The sequence below is a fragment of the Erinaceus europaeus genome, chromosome 22, assembly GCF_950295315.1.
Source record: "Erinaceus europaeus chromosome 22, mEriEur2.1, whole genome shotgun sequence".
Taxonomy (NCBI): Eukaryota; Metazoa; Chordata; class Mammalia; order Eulipotyphla; family Erinaceidae; genus Erinaceus; species Erinaceus europaeus.
Genome location: NC_080183.1, coordinates 14,222,864 through 14,241,826, shown reverse-complemented (window position 1 = coordinate 14,241,826; position 18,963 = coordinate 14,222,864). Strand labels below are relative to the sequence as shown.

At 46.1% G+C, this 18,963-nt stretch overlaps 1 protein-coding gene and 1 long non-coding RNA gene across 3 annotated transcripts in view; one reads left to right on the top strand and one right to left on the bottom strand.

Annotated features, from left to right (window-relative positions):
* STON2 (stonin 2) overlaps positions 1-18,963 on the bottom strand; it is a 112,804-nt gene that overhangs the window by 66,668 nt on the left and 27,173 nt on the right. The window lies entirely within an intron of this gene.
* LOC132535450 (uncharacterized) lies at positions 3,598-18,250 on the top strand. Its single transcript, XR_009547259.1, has 3 exons — positions 3,598-4,349; positions 8,207-8,382; positions 17,995-18,250. It is a non-coding gene; the product is annotated as an uncharacterized LOC132535450 (long non-coding RNA).

The following is an 18,963-nucleotide window of genomic DNA, read 5'->3' as shown; positions in this document are numbered from 1 at the left end:
GTGCCAGTCCTTGGCTTCGCGCCATGTGCACTTAACCCATTGCGCTACCGCCCAGCGCCCTGCGGTGATGTTTTTGTACAGCAATGCCACATAAACAATGTGCAGAGTCTATGAGAGCCAGAATGGCTGTCGGCGCTGTCGGTTCTATGGGTGAGGGACATCTGGAGTAGCGTCATTTATCCTTTCAAGCAGAACCAGAGTCATCAGCGGAAACCTGGCATCTCTGGATCAGATCCTGACAGTTCCCTCCCCAGCATTTGCTCACTTGGCAACAAAAGCAGCAGCATTCCTGGATCATCTTGGGTCCTGTGTTAATGAGCTGTTTGATTGGGCTGCAGTCAAGTCTGTGCTTTTGATGAGCCCAGAGAAGGGCAAAGCCAAGCTATAAAAAAGCAAAAGCCTGGTATTGTCACTGCAGGAATGTAGATTAATAACTAAGAGGAAGAATTATTGAGTTCTCTCCTGCAAAAAAAAAAAAGCCTCTGCTTAAATGCAAATAAAGACAACAATGAGATACCACTTCACTCCTGTGAGAATGTCATACATCAGAAAAGGTAACAGCAACAAATGCTGGAGAGGTTGTGGTGTTAAAGGAACCCTCCTACACTGCTGGTGGGAATGTCAATTGGTCCAACTTCTGTGGAGAACAGTCTAGAGAACTCTCAGAAAGCTAGAAGTGGACCTACCCTATGACCCTGCAATTCCTCTCCTGGGGATATATCCTAAGTAACCCAACACACTCATCCAAAAATATTTGTGTATACCTATGCTCATAACAGCATAATTTGTAATAGCCAAAACCTGGAAGCAACCCAGGTGTCCAAAAACAGATGAGTGGCTGAGCAAGTTGTGGTCTATATATCACAATGGAATACTACTCAGCTATAAAAAATGGTGACTTCACCATTTTCAGCCCATCTTGGATAGAGCTTGAATAAATCATGTTAAGTAAAATAAGTCAGAAATAGAAGGATGAATATGGGATGATCTCACTCTCAGGCAGAAGTTGAAAAACAAGATCAGAAGAGAAAACACAAGTAGAACTTGAGCTGGAGTTGGTGTATTGCACCAAAGTCAAAGACTCTGGGATGGGTGAGCTGCTGGGGAGAGTACAGGTCCAAGAAGGATGACAGAGGTCCTAGTGGGGGTTGTATTGTTATGTGGAAAACTGAGAAATGTTATGTACAACAACTATTGTATTTACTGTTGAATGTAAAACATTAATCCCTCAATAAAGAAATAATAATAATAATAAAACCCTCTGCTTACACTCTGCAGAGGAAGCTGACAACTTGAGGAGAAGGAGAGGAGTCACATTAATGCACTCCCCGGACACATTCCACACACCATTCATATGCCAGCAACTTCTGGCATGCCCTCTTACACATGAAATTTTAGGACAAATGTTTACTGTTGCCCTATAAGCCTGGAACATGTAAGTACAGACACTTTTCTTTAAATTTTTAAAAAATATTTATTTTTTGTTGCCCTTGTTGTTTTATTGTTGTAGTTATTATTGTTGTTGATGATGTCATCATTGTTGGATAGAACAGAGAGAAATGGAGAGAGGAGGGGAAGACAGAGAGGAGGGGAAGACAGAGGGAGGAGAGAAAGACAGACACCTAAAAAAAAAAAAAAGATAGATAGACACCTGTAGACCTGCTTCACCAACTGTGAAGCGACTCCCCTGCAGGTGGGGAGCCAGGGGCTCGAACCGGGATCCTTATGCCAGTCCTTGCACTTAGCGCCACCTGCGCTTAACCCGCTGCGCTACCGCCAGAAACTTTTATTTTTTTTAATTACCACCCAGATATTGCTGGGGCTCTGTACCTACACCATAATCCACTGCTCACAGTGGCCATGGTTTTCATACCTTGATTTACTGATTGATTCATTCATTCATTTACTTTGATAAAGACAGAGAGAACTAGGGAGAGAAGGGGGAAGTAAAAAGGATCAGAGAGACATCTGCAGCACTGCTTCACCACCTGTGAAGCTTCCCCCCTGCAATGGAGACCAGAGGTTTGAAGCCGAGTCCTTGGGCACGGCACAGTGATGTGTGTGCTCAACTGAGTGCACCACCGCCAGTCCCTCAAAGTGGATCTTTAAGTTGCCTGAACAGTGATTCCAAGAAACAAGTTGTGTGGCATCTGCAGAGACTCTGCACCTATATCAGGAGCGTGCTACTGATCTGGGCAGTTTCTGCTGCAGACTTCTAGGCCATTCTGCTCGAAAATCTCTCAGTTCAACCCCTCCAAACTCTACTGTAATCATCATGTAATTCCTCGTGGCTGTTAAAGGAATAAGGCCACCTCAAATGCAGTGTAGCATCAAACCAACATTACACGATGCCTTATCATCCTCACTCTATTTTTCTTGAAAAGTCCCCAGGTATCAAAGTCTGGGCCAGGCATGGGACAAGAGACAGTGATTTTACCCTTTCTCATGCCAAGTGCAGTCAACGATTTATGTTTAGAATAAATATTTGAAAGTCAGAAGCCTGTTAACAATGCAGCACTTGATGGCTCTGAATTACTCTCTCTCTCGCCCACAGCAATTGAGAGAGGAGTCCTTGGCATCTGCCCCACGCCAAAAACCTGCTTCCCAGCCTCCTCCATTTGCCTTCTGAACTGCCCCTCAAAGAATTCTCAACATGCGACACAAAGATCTCCGTTTTCTCCCTTAAATACCACATGAAGCCCACACTGAGCATCTGACTTTCTTTCCAGAGCACCACAGATTTGATCCAGATCCCTCAGTGTTCATATATATATTTAATGAGGCCGATGTGTCTTTGAACTCTTGTACTCAGGTCCTCCTCCCTCCCCAGGCATACTTCCTTCCTTCCAAGCTGACAACATTTCAATTGGGCTTGCTATCTGCTTGTTTGGTTTTTGAGACATCTTGATCTACTTTAAAGCAAAGGGAGCAATTAAGGTCCTTTTCAGTTAGTCAGAGGTGCTCGTGTATTAAAATGCCCACAACCTTGCGCACTTTTCCGGTCCTCAAACCCGATTTGTAAAGTGATGCGTTCTCACCCTCCCCACTACAGGGCCAAAAGGGTAAACTGCCCTGGCCAGAGGTAATTAGTAAACTAGAGTTTGGATCAAGGCCAAGCTATCAGGTTACAGGTTCTCGTAAGCCTTGCCCAAGAAGGGAAATTTCTTTGTCTTGGATCTGTTGAGAACCAACTAAGCTAAAGAGACACCTTCTGAAACTCCCATCTAAACACAATGGAGAAAGCAAACACCAACAGCAGAGTCACTGAAATAAACAGAGTGGCCTGGCTGCTGGCAGTCCTTACCAAGGAGAGCTGGGGGGGTGGGGGGGGACATCCCTGCAGCACACACACACACACACACCCCCCGCTGGGGCTCTGGCTTCTCCGAGTGTGGGGTGAAAGTGGCGGCAAGTGGTCCAGAACAGAATGTGGGTGCAGCTACAGGTCTGCTCTTGGTGTGCTTGAACGGGACTCACCACCGTCTGCCCGCCTGTCTGCCACTTCATCCTCTCTAGTCTGGGTGGGAAGGGCCAAGATGTTAAAAAAAAAAGAGAGAGAGAGAGAGAGAGAGAGATACAGCAGGTTACTCACTGGGCTTCCCGGGCCTGGCATACCCTGGAGGAGGGAGGCTCAGGGCGCAGACTGGGAGTCTTCAGAGGCTGGGAGAGATCTTTGCTTCTGATTCCTTTTGTTGACATTTCCTGAACTTTAAATTCAATCTGACCAGGCATGAGTGGTTCTGGGAGGCAGATAGCACGTGGGTAATTAGATTCTGAGAGCTTAATGCAGAGGTTCCTCTGAAAAGGCAAGGCTTCTGCACACATACCTTTAAACTCTCCTCTGAGAGCAGGCTACTTGGTGTGGGGCCTTGCAGTGGCCCACCGCAGGCAAGCCTGCTTGTGGTTTACACAATGGATTCCTCTATCTTTCAGGCTCTGGGTTTTAGAGGAAACAAATTCTGAAGTCCCCCAGGGAATGCAGGCTTTACATTGTGCAAGGGGCACCTTCTAGAGAGAGGTATCTGGAAATCAAGGTTTTAGAAGTTGGTTGGCAGTGAAAATACAAGACCCTGTTACCTGATACTCTGGTCTGTAATAAATTCTGAAAGGAAGGCTTTGGCACTTGGAGGGATCCCGGAGTAACCACTGTTGTTTGGTAAGTCTGAGCGTTCATAAACAAAGGGAAGACTATGCTACAGGAGGCGGCAACGGTGCGATGGAGCTGAGGGCCAGGGAGCCAAGCTAATATGGACTAATACTGACTACAGACAGGCTGCTTCACTAAATCCTGAAGAGTCTTTATGAGGGTAATCTCACTCTTCCTCCTTCTTGTCCACGGAGACCCAGAGGTGAGTTAACCTGGCTAAAAATTAGTCAGCCAGTGGGGAGTCAGGAGGTAGTGCAGCGGGTTAAGCGCAAGGAGCAAGGACCGGTGTAAAGATCCAGGTTCGAGTCCCCGCTCCCCACCTACAGGGGAGTCGCTGCACAGGCCGTGAAAACAGATCTGCAGGTGTCTGTCTTTCTCTCCTCCTCCTCTCTGTCTTCCCCTCCTCTCTCCATTTCTCTGTCCTATCTAACAATGACGACATCAATATCAACAATAATAACTACAACACAATAAAAAAAAAACAAGGGCAACAAAAGGGGAAAGTAAATAAATAAATAAACAAACATTTTTAAAAAATTAGCCAGCCAGTATACAGAAGCTCCAGGATTTAAACCCAAGGTGTTCTCTTAAAAGACGTATTTATGGGAGTTGGGCAGTAGCGCTGTGGCTTAAGTGCATGTTGCGCAAAGCAAGGACCGGCGGAAGGATCCCAGTTCGAGGCCCCAGCTCCCCACCTGCAGGGGGGTCGCTGCACAGGCGGTGAAGCAGGTCTGCAGGTGTCTGTCTTTCTCTCCCCTCTCTGTCTTCCCCTCCTCTCTCCATTTCTCTCTGTCCTATGCAACAACAACAGAAGCAACAACAACAATAATAATAGCAATGGTAACAACAGGGAAACAAAAAAAGGGAAAAAATAGCCTCCAGGAGCAGTGGATTAGTAGTGCAGGCACTGAGCCCCAGTGATAACCCTGGAGACCAAAACAAAAAAAAAAAGAGAGATGGGCCCGATTTTCTCAGAGACCAGTGTTGTTGTTTTCTCCGGGCTGGCTTCACCGGCGGGTAACAGACGACCAGGGACTCATGGTTGAGCTGTAGGCAGTATCTCTTTATTCATGCAGGATGCAGCCGAGCTAAGCTAAACTCTAGGTAAAGTACTGTAAAACTCACAATGCTGTCTTTATATATACTTGCCAAGTAAGGTGGAAACAGGATGTGACAGAGAGAGGGTGGAGAGAAAAGTGACTGGTGAAAATCAGAGTGTGACAAAGAGGGGGCAGATTAGGCGAGAATCCTATCACTGAACCACAGATGCCCTGGAGGGAGGGTGGAACTTGTTAACAGTGGTTATGTAAATAGAATGAAGTGGTTATGTAAATAGAATAGTGTTAAGCAGGGGGGATTTAAACCAAATGAAACAGAAGGGGTCTCATGCATACCAACAGACCATAATTTGCAAAGTCCTGATTTGCTACATTCGTTAAGTGTTAAAGGTGAAGACTGAAAATCCCAAGTCAAGGAAAGACTTGCTTACAGAACTTGTGGCCGACAGTCTTGGCAGGACACTACAGGAAGTCTATATCCGTGGTCCGGGAGGTGAGAGTACAAAGCCTTATCACTGCACCACCTCCGGGACCAGGGTCGTTTTTGTTTGTTTGTTTGTTTGTTTGTTTTTTAAATGGGGAACTATTACTTGGGGATGTCCCCCTTCCCCATTTTTTCTCGAATGCTTGCGCTAGAAAATGATAAAGCAAGAAATATATACTTGATTTGGCCAAAAGTAATCATGCAAAGCCATTAGCATATCAGAAAGAGTGCTCTGTGTGACACCAGAAAGCCTAGGTTTGAATTCTGTTGTTTCCACTCACCTGTAAGAACCATAAAATCTGAGGATATAGACTTTCTTTCTTTCTTTAAAGATTTTATTTATTTATTAATGAGAAAGATAGGAGGAGAGAGAAAGAAACAGACATCACTCTGACACGTGTGCTGCTGGCGATCAACCTAATTGAGCGCACATGTTGCAATGAGCAAGGACCTGGGTTCGAGTCCCCAGTCCCCACCTGCAGGGGGAAAGCTTTGCAAGTGGTGAAGTTACTCTTGTACTTTAAAAAAATTAGGGGGTGGGCAGTGGCACACTTGGTTAAGTGCACATATGATTATGCACAAAGACGCAGGTTCAACCCTCCCACCCCAGTCCTCACCTGCAGGAGGAAAGCTTCAAAAATGGCAAAGTGGGTCTGCAGGTGTCTATCTCTGTCTCTCTCCCTTCTCTCTCAATTTCTCTCTTTCTGATCAAATTACATAAATAAGTTAAAAAATCTTTAAAAAAATTAGGGGGCCAGGTGGTGGTGCGCCTAGCCGAGTGCGCATGCTACAGTATGTTCAAGCCTCCGGTCCTCTCTTTCCCAGGCAGGGGGAAAGAGAGGACCAAACAGTGGCCACAAGTGGCCAAACAGTGTTTCCCGACCAATGAGCCTACCTGTGGCTCAACTTGTGCTGGGGAAAGAGAGGGAAAGAGATGGAGATCCTAAGTCGAGAGACTTTGAATCAAACTGAATTCCTCTTACATCAGCTGGGGCCAGGGTGACTTTTCAAAGCAGTGCAGGTATCAACAGGCAGGCCTGCTTTACTGGAAGGGCAGGCAGGCAGAAGCGTGGAATCTGTTGGTGCGGATGGCCCTGAGAATATTTTTGTGTGCAGGTTGGCACATGGGCAGAGAGGCTGGTAAGCAAAAGGTGGTGGATTGGTGACCTTTGCAAAAGCCACTGGCAGGAGGTAACAGTCAATGGAGGTGGCTGTACACAAACACTCATGAAGCCTTGTGCATGCCGGGCACTGACTGAGACAGACGCTAGAAAGTCTAGTAAGAATGAGCTGTAGTTTTAGCTTAATTTTTTAAAGATGTATTCAAGGGGCCGGACAGCAGTACGGCAGGTTAAGTGCACATGGCACAAAGCACAAAGACTGGCGTAAGGATCCTGGTTCGAGCCCCGACTCCCCACCTGCAGGAGGGTTGCTTCACAAGTGGTGAAGCACATCTGCAGGTGTCTTTCTCCCTGCCGCCCCGCTTCTGTCTTCTCCTCTCTCGATTTCTCTCTGTTCTATCCAACAACAACAACTGCAATAACAATAATAACAGCAATGAGGGGAAAAGAAAAAAAGGCCTCCAGGAGCAGTGGATTCATAGTGCAGGTATAGAGCCCCAGCAATAACGCTGGAGGCAAAAGAGAAAGAAAGAAAGAAAGTAAGAAAGAAAGAAAGAAAGAAAGGAAAGGAAAGGAAAAGTCCTTATCTTGTAATCACGTTTTACTACAAAATGCTTAAAGTGAAGACTGGTCTGATTTGTAAGTGGATGTGGGGTAAGCTGCCCTAGGCTTATGAAGCTGATACATTGTTGGAACCCAGTCCGCTGTGGCTCAGTGAGGCACAGCACAAGGTCCCCCCAATTTAGCTGCGCCCATATTGGGTCAGTAGTATACAAGCCTGAGCATTTGATTGGTGACTAATTATTCCTGGTTTTATTTGCTGGGACTGACTCCCCCAGAGGAGACACTGGACCCCCTCCCCCCACGCCATCTGCTAGCACGTCTCCAAAGCCCACCACATCCAGGTGGGGAGAAGCTTACTAAAGACAGGCCAGTGCTGCAGACTTCTTCAGAACTTTCCTGAAAATGAGTCCTAACAAGGTGTGGAGTGACTGGGTTCAGGCAGGGGAGGAAGCAGTGACTAAGAGTCCTACTCACTTCGGGGTCTGCTTCACCTATTCCTGGGGGGTTCACCTTGAAATGGTACCACCAAGACTGTGGATGCCAACATACAAATAAGCCTGAGGGATCCTGTCATGGGGGCCATCCCCTGGGACAAAGAATTGTGTGTGTGTGTGTGTGCGCACACACACACACACACACACACACAGGGTTAAAGCAACTAAGAGCCTCAGGAAGAGACCGACATGCCAGCTTCTCAGGCCTGACGGTTCACCAGGTGTCTGTCTGCCTTGAGCCTGGCACCACATGGTAGATGTTATGGCAGTGAAGTAAACACTGATACAGTGGTTTCTCTCCCCTGTTCTCTCTCTCTGAATGAAAACACAACCCTCAGCTGTGAAATCCTGCAAGCTCAAGATCCCAGCTCTGCAACAAAACAAAACAAAACAAAACAAAACACACCAGCTCTTCCTGGTAACCTCTAGAGTTCCGTCGCTACTTCATGTGTGCCACAGGTGCTCTGGCTGCTTGCTAAGAATCTGACCTCACACGTCTGGACATGTTGACGGGGTGAGTGATGCCAGGAGCTGTACTAAGTGCCTCACATGTTCTCCCTTCTGTATTCTATTCACAGGCTCCACAAGCTGCTACTAAGCTTTCAGTGGCGAAAATGGTCTAGAACAGGCCGGGCCAGGCCCGGGTCCCATGTCTTGGTGACTCCTGCATGGCCACAGGGCAACACAATTAGGAAGGAGGGGAGGGAGACTGAGGCAGCAGCAAGCAAAATTACCTGTCTCTAGTCATCTTGCTCCCACGCCTCTAGCCACTACCTATCAACACACCCACAAATCACTGTAAACCATGACGAGTAGCCCTCAAGTCATTCCACAACACTGGCCTCTGCACGGATCTCCAGGCTTCAGACAGAGGAGAGAAAGGGGGGTGGGGAGGGGGGGGGAGGGAGGGAGATGAAGCTGTGAAACTGGGGTTGAAAACTGCACCCTCCTCCTCTCTTGCTCAGAGCAGCTAATTGAGGTTAGAACCATAGACATCAAACAAAAGGCTCCCGGGAGCCCACATAATGGAGCCTAACTGCTGCCAGCCACTGAGAGAAGGGAAGGTGGGAGCCCCTCACCCCCGCACCTCACCCGTTTTTATGAAGATCTGGTGTGCCTTGCTCCCTGGGAACAAACTGCACTGCTGTCAGAGAGGTTGACTGTTTTTGTCTTACACAGCACGACAGATCTTCCTTTGAAAGCAGGCGTCAGCAATAAAATGGGTGATAAACATGTTGTGGGGTTATAACCCTTCTCTTGTAAGCAACCAGATTTCTCCCAGCCCTGTCAAAACCAGACTCTTGAGGAAGTGCTCATTGTCCCCACTGGAAGTAGGGGAGGTTAGTGCAGGGCAGGGCAGGGCAGATAGAGACAGGACTCTGCAGGCCTGGTCCTCCCTGGACTCTAAGTGAGAAGAGCATTTGCCTGTCATCATCTATCAGCAGATGATGATATCCAGCTTGATTTGCAGATCTGGAGTGATTCTGGCAAAAAAAACTCACAGCCACATGCTAGAATGTCTGAGAATCTGGCACAGAGGTGACAAGTCAAATTCCATCCATATACAGCATAAGCATGTAACATCTTTGGAGCTAGCCGAAAGAATAAAACAACCGCTTTCTTATCAGGCTTACTTTATGTATGCTTTTAAAAAAATCTCTTTTAGGGAATGAAGAAGTTGCCATCATTATTAAATTATTCAAAATATTTTACCGTTGAGTTTTCCAAATGGACTTAAGCCAACTTTGATGATTTATAGTATCAACTTTATAGAACTAAGTAGACTTTTTCAAGGACTGAGTATGTTTACTTTTTCTTCTTCCTTCCTTTTTATTTGATAGGACAGAGAGAAATTGAGAGGGAAGGAGGAGATAGGGAGAGAGAAAGAGAAAAACCTACAGCCTTGCTTCACTGCTCATAAAACGGGGAGAGGAGGCTTGAATCCAGGTCCTTGTTCATGGCAGCATGTGTGCTCAGCTCAGTGTGACGCTTCCTGGCCCCTAAAGCTTCTGTTCTAAATGTCTGAAGTTCATCAATGAGAGAGATGCTTCAGGACAGCAAGCCTCAGTCAGAACGGATGTGAAGGCTCCAGACAAGGAGGCCCAGAATGATCCTGACCCTTCAAGGCCAACTGGTGCGACTCACTCTGGCCAGCTGAGGAGAGAGTCAGAGCGGCCCCCTGGGAGTCCTGGGGGTCAGCGTGCGGAGGGCAAAGTGCACAGAGAGACAGGGCAGTCAGCCCTGGGAAAGCCTCAGTGGGACAATTCTTTTACTGAAGGAAAAAGCAGGTAGATACAGGCCGTAACTCAGGGGAAGGTCTGGGGTCTCCATTAACCCAAACACAGAGCAACACAATGTGTAGTTACATTTTGACCAACAGACTGTTTGATCATAAGCTTTACAATGTACATTTTTCCAGAGGTAAATTGCAGGCACTTTAGAGCAGCAGGGGAGAGGAAAAAGGAGACAGCCGAGCAATCAGCTTTTGCTGATTTGCTGGAGGGTTTAAGGTTAACACAGTAATCCATGGCTTTTAATTAAAAAAGGAATGGGGGGGGGGTGGCATGTGTCGAAAGCGCCCATGTCCAGGGGTCCAGCCGTCATAAATTCCAGAGACATGGGGAACCTGCCCTTGTCTCGACCTAAAGGGAGAGTTGGGGGTCAACCCACTCAGACCTCATGGAAACAATGGCCTGGACATTCTGGGACAGAGGGCCCATTCTCCAACAAACTGGGAGTCCACTAAGCCATGGCAGTCCTCTCTGGGCTTTGGTAATTGGCCAAATTCAAAACCCACTTCCTCTTTGCTGGAAGTGCCGAGTTTAAGATGCATCGAGAATGCACAATGTATGGCCCAGGAGATGGTGCAGTGGATAAAGTACTGGACTCTCAAGCATGAGGTCCTGGGTTCAGTCCCTAGCAGCACATGTACCAGAGTGATGTCTGGTTCTTTCTCTCTCTCCTCCAATCTTTCTCATTAATAAATAAATAAAATATTTGAAAAGAGAGAATGCACAGTGAATTATAGGATTTACTGAAGCACAACTCAATGTGTTGTCCTTGACTCCTCTTCGCCTCTTCATTTACTTAAATGTTTAAGTGCTGCCATCACACACACAATGGGACTTTCAAAACAAAAGAGTTATGAAGTGTGCTTAGTTCATTCAGTCTTGAAAAGATGTTAGATGAGCCTATTCTAGATCAGTCTCTAGAATGTCTCAAACCGGTGACAACTGCCACCTTTGGTTATTTTTAGGACAAACGATTAGAACTTAGGACAAGTTCTTCATACCTTCCTCTCTCTTTCCAGTTCTTTGCCAACTATCTCCAAAAGGTCCTTTATGAGGAAGAAGAAAGAAGGACCTAACTTCTCTTAAGGATCTGAGTCACTGGGGCTATTGTTACTTCCACTAGTGGGGGAGGACAAGGGACCACAGCAAGCTTAAGCCAGAAAGAAGAACGGGAAAAAGCAAGAGAGGTGGGGAGAAAACAGTTTAGAGTCTGAAATGCCATCACAGAGCACCAGACTCCTCTGCTCAATAAAATCTTGCTGCCAATTTTTTTTTAAATTTATTTTATTTATTTATTCCCTTTTGTTGCCCTTGTTGTTTTATTTTTGTAGTTATTATTGTTGTTGTCGTTGTTGGATAGGACAGAGAGAAACGGAGAGAGGAGGGGAAGACAGAGAGGGGGAGAGAAAGATAGACACCTGCAGACCTGCTTCACCGCCTGTGAAGCGACTCCCCTGCAGGTGGGGAGCCGGGGTTCGAACCGGGATCCTTATGCCGGTCCTTGTGCTTTGCGCCACCTGCGCTTAACCCGCTGCACTACAGCCCGACTCCCTGCCAATTTTAATTCCCAGAGTCAGCACCGACATTTTACAAAACTCTGGACAAGAGCCAACTCTTATGTGCTGATGGGAAGGAATGGGAAAGGGCAGAGTAGGGGGAACGCACCCTAGAAGAGAGAAAAGAAAAAAAGGAGAAAGAGATCCTAATACAGACCCTCAACAAGACCCCAAACACCCCTGTTATTTCTACTTAAAGAGGTGCAGAGGGAAAGAGATCCTAATACAGACCCTCAACAAGACCCCAAACACCCCTGTTATTTCTACTTAAAGAGGTGCAGAGGGAAGGTCTGGAAGGAAGAGGCCGGGTGTGCAGCATTCTCTGCTTCACCTCTCTTTCACTTCTGAGGAAATAGCTGAGTTGCCACATGGAAAATCCAGATCATACGGGTTATAAAGGAAGAGGGGAGGAGATCCAAACTGGAGGAAGACCAGGATTTTCAATCCAAGTTTCATAAATAATATTCTTGGATTAACTACTGAGTCAGTCCTGCCAAAATTTACACTTGGACTTGCAACCTAATTGAGGAGAGTCACTTAAAAATGTCGACATGAGAAAACATGGTCAAGGAATCATGTGTTGGGTGGCCCAGAAGGACTTGCAGCAGCAGCAGCAGGAAGCAGAACTGACAGCTGCAAACCACAGCCCCACATGTGCATGAGTAGCTCTCATAATAAAATAACGCTTGTTTACCGAGAGGGAGAATTAAGAGAGAATACTTGTGGGAGAGAGAGAAAGGATGTAATGGTGGGGAAAAAGATAACACCAAGGGGATGGTAGCTGAAGAAGCAAAATTTTTAAAACATATTTTATTTGTTTTATTTCAATGATAAGAGAGACACAGACAGAGGCCGGAGCACTGCTTGTTTCTGGCTGATGAACCTGGGACTTTGGAGTCTCCGGCATGAAAGTCTCTTTGCAGAAGCATTGTGCTCTCTCTTCTACCCATGAGCAAGGCTTTCAGAAAAGCAATAAGATCAATTCCGGATTTTTAGGGCTTGGAAAAGCTGGCTGCAAAGAGGCTACACATATCTGACAGCTGATATCTAGGACTGAAAAACTGATCAAAAGGTAATGGGTTAAGAAATCAAAGAATTGGGAGTAGGGCTGTAGCACAGCGGGTTAAGCGCAGGTGGCGCAAAGCACAAGGACCGGCATAAGGATCCCGGTTCGAACCCCGGCTCCCCACCTGCAGGGGAGTCGCTTCACAGGCGGTGAAGCAGGTCTGCAGGTGTCTATCTTTCTCTCCTCCTCTCTGTCTTCCCCTCCTCTCTCCATTTCTCTCTGTCCTATTCAACAATGACAACAACAATAATAACTACAACAATAAAACAACAAGGGCAACAAAAGGGAATAAATAAATAAAATAAACATATTAAAAAAAAGAAAGAATTTTTCAATCATTATTAAATCACTAATAAAACAAAGAGAATTCTAAGGTTGTTGTAATATTAAAAGAACTGCTTTTGAAGTCTAGACTGGGTCAGAAAGTAGGTGAAGTCAAGACCCCCAAGAGAAGTTTCCAAAGTCTGGCACACCAAAGAACAGCGGAGAGGGCATCTTCCCAGAATGCCTGGCGTCTCTAAGTGTTTGTGCCATCTAAGTTAGCTGGCTTGGTATAGCAGAGCTCACTGGGTTCTTCAAGCAACCTGTGAAGTGGTTGGGTTGAGGAAGTATTATGAGCGCCATGTTTCAGATGAAGCAACTGAAGTTGAATGGGGTTAAGAGGTTTCCCAATGTCTTAATGCTGCTATAAGGGCTCCACAGGAAGTCCTCCGACTCCTGGACCAGTGCTCATTCCATGACACTATGAGTCCAGAAGTCCTCATGAGCACAGCTAACAGGTTAGCTAAGACTTTAAACTGATGTATCAAGAGAGCAGGTCCTTGTATTTTATTGTGTGGCTCAGCATTAGCTGGGACTTTTTTCTTATCAGCTATGACGAAATGACATTGAATCAAGTGACGCTACTTAAGGGTCTGCTGTCCTGGAAATATCACTGGGGGGAAATGGGCTTGGAGCAGGCTTAAGCCAAGGGTCAAAGTCAACACCAGGCAGGGCCTCAAAGACGAAACCGGAAGTTTATTTTAAGTGGACAATAATGACTATTGAACAATAGCATAGGAGACTTGATGGTGCCACCTCCTTGAAGGCCCAGGAAATCAGGGTCACAGGGAGAAAAGGGGAAGCCAGGCTACTTTCTGCCAAGGCATGAGAAGAAGCCCAGTTTTCCAGAAGAGAAGGCAGGACTATTGTCTAGCCACCTGCAAGGGTTTAAAGAATACCCAATAGTTGATGAGAGAGGGAGTTAATGAAAGACAGCTAAAGGAAGGGTCAGAGGGACCCTGGCCTCAGACAAATGACCAGCAATGACAAAGATGAGTGATACCATGGGTTAAGAGGGGTAGCAGTAGCAGTGACCACAAAGGAAGGAATGGTTGGTGATGTTGTGAACTTTCCCAAGGTCCCCAGCCCTTAAGTGTGAGGATGTGAAATCTCTCTCTGTGAGTTCTAGCGGAGAAAATCCAGGGGGAATGTATAATGGCGCTTGGCAAGTAACAGGTACTTCCATTCCACTTGAGGTGGACCAGAAATATCCTCCTCACTGATTACTTTCGTTCCCTCAGCCAGTATTCGCCGTGTCTGAAGTGACCTAACAATGACTCGGGCACGGGCACTACCCTGACTCTCCAGGCACATCTGGTGTGGTGTGATCTCCTGGTGAATATTCACTTGCACAGCAAAGCTCACTGAGCCTCTGTGCCAGATACTCACTGATCTGTCAGTGACAGAGAGAAGTCTGTGCACACGGAGTCTAGGTGGGCATGGCACTCGGAGACAGGAAATACGTCCCCAGATGGGCTTCGGTACAATGGGAAAACACAGAGCACAGGCAGCCTGATGCAATATGGTACTATCTGGGAAGGCTTCTGTGAGGAGGTGACGACTGTGCAAAGACGTAAATGGTCGGGAGGAGTGAGCTGTGCAGAGTTCTTAAAGAACAACAGCTTTTCAGATAGAGAGGATGGTTAAGAGTAAGAGCCCTGAGGCAAAGCACAAGAAGCAGGCCAGTCTTATATGAAGAGGATAAAGCAGAAAGAGGTCAGTGGTTCAGAAGAGAGAGAAGCTACTACAATTGTGCCATATTTGGGACTCAACAAGGAATCAAAAGAGAAAAAAAAGAACAAAAACTGAGCTGAGCTACTGAGTTCTTTTATTTATTCATTAATGAGAAAGATAGGAGGAGAGAGAAAGAACCAGACATCACTCTGGTACATGTGCTGCTGAGGATTGAACTTTGAACTCAGGACCTCATGCTTGAGAGTCCAATGCTTTATCTACTGAGCCACCTCCCAAACCACGAGCTACCGAGTTCTTAGCATTGTTGTAACTGTGATCCTCCAGGATGTACATATAAATCATATATTATTAGCATGTACCAGCACTACACATATTACACAGATCATAAAGTACACTATTACTCCAATGTGTGGTATAATATATGTGAGTCTACTAGATGGTATGTTAATATTAGTAACACCACAGCCTAACTGAAGCAAATTGCCAAAGCATAATAAAGCTGACTTTCCTCTCCCATGAAAAGAGAATATTTTTTCTTCTTTCACAGGTTTTGATAAAAAACGAATGAGGGAGTTGGGCGGTAGCGCAGTGGGTTAAGCACATGTGGCGCGAAATTCAAGGACTGGCGTAAGGCTCCCGGTTCAAACTCCTGGCTCCCCACTCCCACCTCTCTCCGCCTCTCTGTCTTCCCCTCCTCTCTCCATTTCTCTCTGTCCTATCCAACAAGGATGACATCAGTAACAACAATAAAACAAGGGTAACAAAAGGGGAAAAAAAAACCCAAACAAATGAAACTGTGTGAAAGCTCTTTGAAAACATGTTTTTCAGCCACAGTTGCGTAACTGCTGTCACAAATGTCTGCATCAGATTTCTTTGGACCATGCTCACAGTGTCACCTCCAGAGAGGACCAGATGGCTTTTTTTTTAAAGTCGTGTTAGACCTTATCTCCAGCCGCTGTCATATTCAACAGGATCTGAAAACCATTCACTGAAACAATTCCATTTGGCACAAGCTAGGAGATTAGATCCAGCCAGGTACCTTAGGGGCCTGCAATGTGATAAGGAATATCCACTGAGCTGGAAAGATAGCGGCCCTGGCTGCTGCAGCTGCTTTGCCATGTGCATGATGCCTCCATCCAACCCCACCACACTGGAGGAAGCTTTGCAGCTCTGGTATCTTTCCCCTCTCCCTTTGCCTCTTCCTTTTTCTTTCTTTCTTTCTTTTTTGAATATAGCTTTATGGTTTTCCAAGGGTCATTTGCATATATGATTCTTTTTTTTTTAAAGTTTTTATTTATAAAAAGGAAACACTGACAAATCCATAGGATAAGAGGGGTGCAATTCCACACAGTTCTCACTACCAGAACTCCGTATCCCATCCCCTCCCTGATAGCTTTCCTATTCTTTATCCCTCTGGGAGTATGGACCCAGGGTCATTGTGGGATGCAGATGGTGAAGGGTCTGGCTTCTGTAATTGCTTCCCCGCTGAACATGGGTGTTGATAGATTGATCCATACTCCCAGCCTGTTTCTCTCTTTCCCTAGGACTCTGGGGAAGTGAAGTTCCAGGACATATTGGTGGGGTCGTCTGCCCAGAGAAGTCTGGTTGGCATCATGGTAGCATCTGAAATCTGGTGACTGAAAGAAGAGTCGACATATAAAGTCGAACAAATTGTTGACTAATCATGAACCTAAAGGCTGGAATAGTGCAGATGAAGATTTGGGATCTCCGTTTTGAATATAGCTAGTAGGCCTATTTTAATTATATTCCAAAGGGCCCATGACTATACTAGTTTTTTCCTGAGCCTGACCTCTGATATGCAGGTGGACCCAAGTTAATGTCTGGGGAGATGATGTCATCGCTGGAAAAAGGGCTAGAAAGCTGGATCAGGGAAGAGAGTAGCTCCCAAATATGGGAAAGGTGCATAAATATTATTGTATAAATATTGTAGCCTCTCACTTTCTATTTGAAAAAAAAAGTGAGCTAAGAGCAGTGAAGCCCAGGGAAAGACCCCGGCAGTGGGTTAAGTACACATGGTGCAAACTGCAAAGTGAAAGGACCAGAGTAAGGATCCTGGTTCAAGCCCCCGGCTCCCCACCTGCAAGGGAGTCACTTCACAAGTGGTGAAGCAGGTCTGCAGGTGTCTGTCTTTCTCTCCCCTTCTGTCTCTCTCCTCCTCTCTCAATTTCTCTCTGTCCTACTCAACAATGATTACAGCAATGACAACAACAATAATAACAACAGTGATAAACAACAAGGGCAACAAAAGGGGAAAAAAGGCCTCTAGGAGCAGTGGATTGGTAGTGCAGGCACCGAGTCCCATCAATACCCTGGGGCAAAAACAAAACAAAACAAAAACTTGCTCCTCTTACAGCGTGGCCCCTCTCAAAAAATTTTTTTTTAAAAAGACACTATCAGGAGTCGGGCAGTAGCACAGCAGGTTAAGCGCAGGTGGCGCAAAGCGCAAGGACCAGCGTAAGGATCCCGGTTCGAGCCCCCGGCTCTCCACCTGCAGAGGAGTCGCTTCACAGGCGGTGAAGCAGATCTGCAGGTGTCTGTCTTTCTCTCCCCCTCTCTGTCTTCCCCTCCTCTCTCCATTTCTCTCTGTCTTATCCAACAACAAAGACATCAGTAACAACAATAATAACTACAACAACAATAAAAAAACAAGGGCAACAAAAGGGAAAATAAATAAATAAATATAAAAAAATTTTTTTTATAAAAGATACTTATCTTCTATTCTGTATTTTAGGGAGTCTATGTAGATTTTTCAGCTTCCCCCCCCCCCCCACATGGTCTGACCCTGAATTCTGTATTTGAAGGGTCTCAAGGGAAGTGAAGCAAGATGAACGCACTAAGGATCCCATTTTCACACCAGAAATGAGGCCTCCAAGTTCAGTGGGTATCAACATTCGTGAACATCAGCGTTGCGATTGTAAGGGGCGGAGGCATGCATGCTCACTGGACACCAGAAATGCCTGGGATTTCTTCCAGGCTCTTTTGTGCGGTGCTTTTGTGTGCTGAGTAATACAAAGTTCTGCCAGTTCTCTCTGTGAAGTGGGTGAAATCACACACCATCGGCGAATGTTATCTTTTCGTTTTAGAATTAGTCACCTCATCAAAGATTAAAACATAGGAACAGCTGACCCCAGAACTCCAAAGGTCTACAACTATGAAATTTATTTCTCCCCTTACAGCCACCAAAACTCAAGTGAGGGGCTGTTCCACTTTCCCATTCCAAGGTCCAGGACATCAGAGAAAAGTTTATCTACAACCTTGAACACAATCCGAGCATTTGCTCACAGACACAACTCAAACGGTTCTGATATGACTTCCCATATATCTTGGTTCACAGACCAAATTAAAATTTAAATAAAGTACATTGAACGCTCTTTACCAATATACGTTTCTTTTATCTTATTTTATTTTCCCTTTTGTTGTCCTTGTTTTTTTATTGTTGTAGTTATTGATGTCGTTGTTAGATAAGGACAGAGAGAAATGGAGAGAGGAGGGGAAGACAGAGAGGCGGAGAGAAAGACAGACATCTACAGACCTGCTTTACCACCTATGAAGCGACCACCCTGCAGGTGGGCAGCCTTGGCCTTGAACCGGGATCCTTACGCTGGTTTGCGCTTTGCGCCATGTGCGCTTAACTCGTGGCGCTACCGCCTGATTCCCCCAGGCCCAACTCCCTCAATATACGTGTCTAACCACCTATTAGGCCAAGATGGAATTGGTACACAATACAGAAGCATCACCATGGAGGAAGAAGTGGCCCTTGGCCTTCTCTCTGTCTGTCTCTTCTCCAGGTCTCTCCATTGTGCCCAGAAAGGTTACCCATGATCACGGGGCCAAGGCCTATTTCGGTTCCTCCAAGCCTAGCAGCTCACACGGCAGCAGTGTGGTCTGCACTCGCGTGCACACATCCTGAAAGTGGGCTGGAAATTAGACCAAGACTGATTAGAAAGAGGAATCTGAAGTCCCGGGTGCACAGTCTGTGGTCTAGATGGTGGGGCTCGGGCACAAATGAAGCCAGAGGAGCCCCAGTCAGAATTCAGGCAGGGTCTGAGGGCGGCATGGAGAACAGTAGGAGGCCTTTGGATGCATGTGACAGTCAACGCTGGAAGTCTCTCTTTCACCACCACCTCTTTTTTTTTTTTTTTTTG